The following is a 7699-nucleotide window of genomic DNA, read 5'->3' as shown; positions in this document are numbered from 1 at the left end:
TTTCAAGTAAAATGTACCTTCTAAATGCATGTTTTTTGCATGGTTGTCATACTTAGTTCATTCTTATACTAACACCATTCTTCGTTACCTTTTCACACAAATTATTGGTTATGGATGCTTAAAGGATATCTCTATGTTGAAGAGCTTGATATGTGATTCCCAAGATCAAGGAAAGAAATCCTTAAGTTTAAGGATTTCCTAAATCATGTCTTAATGTGAAGTTTTGTAATATTTTAGTTAATGTTTTATGTTAAAAAGGTAGTGTCCCTATTATACTCTAATTATGTGGAGTCTAGCAAAGAGACTTAGAGTCTAACTATGTATTATGACATTTCTATATTTATGGAAGTGATGTTCAAGCATATGATCTGCGATTAAAAGTTTAAAATTCTCTGCTAATCTTACATTTGAAAATGCGATGAATGATAACTATGGGCTTGGATAAGATCTCCAAGAGGTCATGTACGCCATGTTACTTCTAGGAGGTGCTCGCCGATCGGGACAATTCTTGCCTGGGAAAGAATAATGTTGAGTCCTATCATCTTCAGGAGCTACTTCCTTGTCTGGTTGCATATTGAATCTACTTCCACCACTATCTCCTCTAACTCCACAACCTCTATTGTTACCTCCTCTCATATCTTGTGGATGTCCTCTACATTTTTTACCGTTCCTCGCTAGTACCACCGCTCTACACGTTTGATAAACGGGGTTTAACACTTGCAGATTGGGGAAATATGTCCTCATATTTCAAAGTTCCCCATGTTTATAGCAATATATTGTCATATAATGGTTTGTTGCCCGTCGAAATCATTACTCCCTGGCTATCTTGAAAATTATAAGATGGAGTTGTAAATAGTTACCTGTAAAGGTATGCATAGCAGACTTAATTGGCTTCGCTGAAAATGTTGGCCAATCATATCCTTTAGATTATGAGCCTTGAAAAATTTTGGAATTACCTAAGCCTGACCGTCTCGCCTTGCCCCTACAAATTTTTTGACGTAATATGTCACCTCATTAAATCTTCTCTATTCAAAAGTCATGTTGACGAATAACACTTCTAATTACGAAATCAATACCCAAATAAATAAATGGATCCTCTCCTCCTCTGTATTCTCTAACTGTAGCATATCTAGATAAAGCATAAAACTTGGCCTCATAAGCGCCACAAACATAACACCTTACTCTAAGGCCATGAAATCCTCCTTTCTGCGATCCCTCAAAGTTTTAGGAACATGTTTTTCAAAAAATAGAGTATGAAACTAGGTCTAGTTAGTGAGATATTGATACTATGTATATTTAACATGGCTCTCATACGAAGTGTGTCACATCCGAGGAGAACCCCCTAAACGTAATCGGCATCATTTTCCTTGGAGAGGACTAAGACTAATCTTTTAGCATTCATCATCACTTATTATAGCTTAAAATGCGGAAAAGTAAAACCTTAGCATACACTTATCTACTGAGATTTACATAGACCTCTCTCTTACGCATCATCATTACATATGGAGTTTACATATACTCCTCGATAGGAAGCTTACATAGGCTTCTAATTTTATGCTACATACACAATATAGAAAGATAGTTTAATAAGGTTGTCTTACATTTAAACCATGTATAACGAGTACAATATTGGACATAGCCCATTATTAATTACAACGAATGTCACATATAGGCTTATACAATAGTAATCTTCAAATGAAAGAGAATGAAACTAAACGTCTTTAGACTATAAAAACATCAACTAGCTAGATAGTGGCATCGCCCTCTGAATGGTTACGACCTACCAAACATGGAGAATAAGAATCCAAGTTGTCTTTAAATGGCCCTCTAGAAGCTCAAAGGTTGGAACCTACATACTTGTAGAAACATAAGTTGGTACACAACTTGTATTAGTATGGAGACATGCACATAAAACATTTGAAATCATGCTAAAGGGGACATTTGTTCAAAGCAATGCTATGTATGCACAACCAAAGACACACATAAGAAAATAATCACTAATTCTTTGAGACAATACCATATAAAATACAAGAGCAACATCATCAAGTATAACCAAGTCAACATGTATAATAGCATATTTGAGTACATAAGAAAAACAACTCCAACATCGTGTTATAACAATATAGAGTGTATAAGAGTTCATAATATTAAATAATATGCAAGACCCTCATTCATAACCCACCATCAAGTCTACAAGTTCAATGACCAAGTAAATCCCAATCACCTTACTCATCCAAGTAAACCAAACAAAAAATCATAAGCAATGCCTAACTTCTTCTATCATAGTATCAAGAGTAGCCATCATTATATTTAGCAATATAAACCAATAGTATGTTCATAAATTAAACTAACATCATATAGAATCATCAGCATGTAGAGTCAACATATGCATAACATTTAATTTACAAGACATAAGAACAACCTTCTAGGACTTCCCTCAAGGCCAACTAGTGTAATGTATAGGTCGAGTCTCATACCCGTACTTAGACTATGTCAAACCCCTTAAGTCACCCTAGTTAGTGTTTACCTCATTAATTTATATTACTTAAGGGAACAATTGCCTTTACAGGCATAGACCTCATGAGCTAGATGTGGAATCCGGTATCATCAAACCCTGCACCGAAATAAAGTGGGCTACTTGCACAGGTAGTACCAAAACATGAACATAGCATCTAGGTGGATCCATTAACTAGTATTCCTATGGGGAAACATCGGTCAAGAACTAGGGATATACTTCAGACCCTCTTTATTACATTGCATTGTAGTCTTTACCTCATGAGTACAATGGTGAACCTACCTTCCCTACTTGGGGAAGGACTCTCCTCACTACTTGTTCACTCACTGCTTAGCTAGATTCCATTTTGAAATGTATTTAAGTTTTCCTTTAACAATCAAAGATTATTTAGGTCATACGAGACTAACCCCTTGTATAGTCATGTTCATTATCCCTTTAGGAATTGCATGATTAAATCGTTTCACAATGAGCCCAATATGTGATATTAACACATTATCATCATCATGTCATAATAAGGCACATAGGTAGTTCACCACCAACCTTATTTCAATACATTTTAATCATAATCTCATAATTCACATAGTCAAGAAATTCCATGACCTATACTAAAGTCTCATATGCTATATCATGATGATATTATACCTAAAAAGTGTAAATAACTTGTTTGAGAAGTATTAGAGCCATAACATCAAAGAAAGGTCTTAACTTTAGGAACTAGTGAAATATAACTAGTAGACGTCCCTATGTTTGGTGAAGGTTTTGAGGATCATATTAAGTCTAAAACATGTAGAAAGACTCTAAATAGGTAAAATTTATTATATAGGGTCAAAATGTACAATCACTATCCCCTAGGACAACTGGAAGTGTCCTTGAGGAGGACCCGTACTTGGGCGAGCACCCTGCTAAAGACCCCTGTGACCAGCCAAGAATTGGAGGTCATTGAATCAACCCGTAATTTTGAAAAATAATGTGGAATTAACACATCAACGTGTATCAAAGTCCCAGATATGCTCGCGTCATTTTTAAGATAATTTGACTTCATAAAAGACTCAACTAAGTGAAGGGTCTTTTGGGTAATTTGAATGGTGACTATATAATGTTTTAGGGTCAGTTCTAAGTCAATTTTAACACACAAATAGAATCCCAAAGTTGAAATCAATAATCACCCTCATCTCTCTCAAATTCTCTCTTCCTCCAGACCACCGTTGAAGACCGTTAGAGCTCGATGAAAAAGGTCATGTCCCAAGTTTCCAACCCAATTTCATGGCTTTATCATCTTTAAGTTATGGTTTCTTTATCTCTTGGAATTCTTTTCCGAAAGAGGTCCTTCCAAAATATGATTTCTAAATCTCCCAAAACAAGCATTTTTCTTATCACATGAGTCTTGTTTAAAAAATGAAATTATGAATCAATTATGATGAGTTGTCATGAATTAATATTGTTTAAGTATATATTAATGGTTAATTGATAATTTCCTATGGGATTTCCCTTGAACCATGGCTTTTCCCCAATTTCATGAAAACCTTGAATTTTAAGGGTGAGTTGTGAAGATGATGAACAAGTAGATTGACTACATTGTTGTTAACTATGTAATTTCTTCTTGAATTGACCTTGTTTAAGTTATTGGTTAATTTGTTATGTATAGTTTGCAATGGAAGTATGAAGGTTCGTTAAGAGGGGAAGAAGGTATGTTGGTTGGTTTCTCTAAGATTCAATTGTGAATTATGAGTTACTTAGATAGTAATGCTTCTATGTCTAATGTGTGATTGTGATGTTGATTCTAGGAATTCCTCATCCTTAACCCTATGACATTGAATTAGACATAAATTATGTATGTATGATACGATACGAATATTATATGATTGAAAGCAGTCTCTCATGATTATAATAAAGTATTAAGTGAAAGGTTTAATCACTTGTGAAGTGGTATCTAAAGTGAAAGGATCGTCCTCACTTAAGATGACCTATGAGCTAATATCGTAAGACGCTTACATAGGGGTCTAGAAGTTACTAATGTGAACTTTTATGATCAAATAATATGGTTACTAAAGGGAGTCTTGCTTAGCACCTAAAGGGCATGTAAATGATATGGAGGTCTCACGTTTAGTATGTCCGGCCTCCCACATGGATTTTTCTAAAGTTAGTAAGTCCGGATCCCAAAAATATTTGTTGTCTCATGAGATGGAAACCTCCACGTCTAGAAAGTAAAGGTTTTTAGTAACAACCTCCTTTACCATTAACTATTTGACCACATACGACTCTACATTCGTTGATCTACCTAGATAGCTATATATGAAAGGTTGCACCTTATTTATGTGTTAACCCTCTCTTTTCTCTGTGGGAGTAGAAAAGAAGATTCCATGTTGATCAAATGGTCTCATTTTAGTTATTGCACTTCTTTCCCTAGTGTAAAAGTAAATGAACAATTTACGTATGTGAACTTTTATTAGGGTCGTCTTAAAGGCTACTACATAGTGTGAGGAAGGGTATGGGACTTCTCTTACACGTTTCACGTGTGGGTTCCTAAGGGGTGGTTCTAGTAGTGTTCTTTTATGATTATGATCATGAATATGTTGCTAATCTATAAGTAGTATTAATGTGTGAAGCATGTTATGAAAATTATGAGAATATGGTATAAGTATGAAATGGGTTGCTTAATGCGATACTTAGCTTTGGATAGGATTATGGGGATTTATTATTTGCATTTCTTATGTTTGTCATTAGTTGTTTGTATGTTGGGTTGTCCTATGATGTTCCGTAGATGTGTATAGTTAGTTATTGGATATAATGCATGGTTTTCACTAAATTGTGTCTTTTCTCATGCATTAACGATTTTATGCATAGAGACCATACATAGTACATGTGATATGTAGTAACCCATATTTCTTCCCCTTTTTATAAACAATTTAGGTTTGGTCCATTGAGGTATATTTAGGCTAAATCAAGAAGGCTTTGACTAGACTCTCCATGTTTTTGTAGGTCCTGTAGTTCGAGGATTCTACCATATACTCTACCTTGGTCGTACTTGTATTGTCTAAAGACATTATTTTCTTTCCTATTGTTGAAGATGTTGATGTAAGCCCTATGTGGCTGATATACCGTGGTTTCACGGTATTGTTAATACTTTTTCCTTAACTTTAGTGTGTCCAAAAGCCTTTTTGTGCTAATTTTTATATAAGTTTCTCTTTATTTTGCAGGAAATCTCTCTAATGATGAATGCGGAGATTTTGAGCGAAGAAATGCAGAAGAGACCACCTACGGAGCTTAGGACGGTGCGTCATGCTTGTGACGGTCCGTAGGTGGCAGCGTAGTGCAGCTGCTGAAGGATGATGGGGAAGTCGGACCAAGTGTGGGGTTACGAAGCTTGTGACGGTCCGTCGTGTCTATGACGGTCCGTCTTGTAGGTTCGTCATGAAGTTCAGAGAAGTAATCCCAGTACCCATATTCCAAGAGTTGAAGTAGTTTGGAACGAAGACCCTCGATGGACCGTTGTGCCTATGACGGTCCGTCATCCTTGCCGTCGAGGATAATGAAAAGAGCAGCATAGGAAATTGCATAAGTATGGGACGACGGAGTCCATGACGGTCCGTCGTGACCACGACGATCCATCGCGAGGTCCGTCGAACCCAGCCGCGTTTTGGCAGATTTCCAGTAAAATAGCGTCCTTGTTTAATTAGGTTTTTATTTTTTTATAAACACTTCGAAAAACCTCATTTTTGAGATAAGACTCTGTATTGTTAGACTCCGTAGTGTTAGACTCCGTATTGTTAGACATCATATTAGTAGACACTGTATTGTTAGACTTTTGAGAATCATTAGACTTTTTGTGAGATTGTTGATTACTTTGAGATACTTGCAAGTGATTATTGGTGATTAATCAAGCAAACTTTCGGATTTTACTCTTTCTCATTGAAGTAAGTACATGAATTCTTATTTAATATATTTGAATATTGAGATTATGACTATGAGTAACTAAACTCCATAACTAGGGTTGTGGGAACCATAGGAAAATAATGAGATAAAACCTAACTAAAATAACGACTCTAGAATAGTGTCTTGCATGTATTAATAATTCTTTCGCTTAGAAGTCTTTTAAACGGAAGGCCAACGTTAGAACTCGCCTTAATGCTTCTTGCCGGACCAAGGAGGTAGATAATAGGAAAAGAATTATCAACATAGATTTAGTGTATACTATCTAATAGGCTAGTATTGATTGGTACGAGGTAATAACTTAGTCAAATATCGAATACGATGCTTAATATGAGGTAAACATAAGGATTAGGATAGAAACACACGTAGCGGACCAAGGTGCGGAGTAAGATTTTCTAGATGCCGGACCAAGGATTTAGAAATACATAACTTATCACTTTGCATGCAAGAAACTAGGAAAGAATTGTTATAGTTAGAATTATCAAGTTATGAACCTGTGGGGAACACGTAAACCCTAGTTACTTTGATTAATTGATTAAAATCCAACATTCAAAGTTGTTAAGTGTCTCTTTCAATTTAGGTAGTTATTTTCATTCATTTAGAAATAGAAATCCCCCTTTTTGTTGTTTTTACTTTCCAAAGAAGTAATTGACTAAACAAAAGTAATAACAGATTGAAGTTAAGTCTAGACTATTTTCCTCGTGGGAACGATCCCAACCTCACTAGTTGGGTTATTTACTTGACACGACCGCTTTACTTCTTATTTGAGAAGTAAGTTTGAGCGTATCAAATTTTGGCGCCGCTGCCGGGGAAAGTTGCTTTTAGATTTACTTGAACTTATTACTATAGTTTAGTTTATATTTTCTTGATTTTACTTTGTTTTATTGTTTTTGATTTTTTTCAGAACTATCCTCCTTGTATGCCAAATACACGGAGAGGAAGAGAACCCTTGTTTCCCTACGATCACGAATTAGAGCGTACACTGCGCAATATGAATCGAAACTTGGGAATAAATGATGATGATCCGAACCAGAACATCCCAGCTCAGGTTGATGTTCATGGTCAGTTGTTACCCGATGCTTCGGGTGAAAACCAACAGAGGGGACAAAATCCCGCTCCACGGCCCCAAGCATACTACAGAGGCTATGATAACATAGCAGACTCCGATGGGCCACTGGTTTTGCCTCCTCTACCCACCGGCCACACATTGTGGTAACTAGTAGCCTGATGCAAATGCTCACTGCCAAGAGGTTT

The sequence above is a fragment of the Solanum pennellii genome, chromosome 12 (assembly GCF_001406875.1).
Source record: "Solanum pennellii chromosome 12, SPENNV200".
NCBI classification, from domain to species: Eukaryota; Viridiplantae; Streptophyta; class Magnoliopsida; order Solanales; family Solanaceae; genus Solanum; species Solanum pennellii.
The sequence above is the reverse complement of the archived record's forward strand: the minus strand, read 5'-3'. Positions refer to the sequence as shown.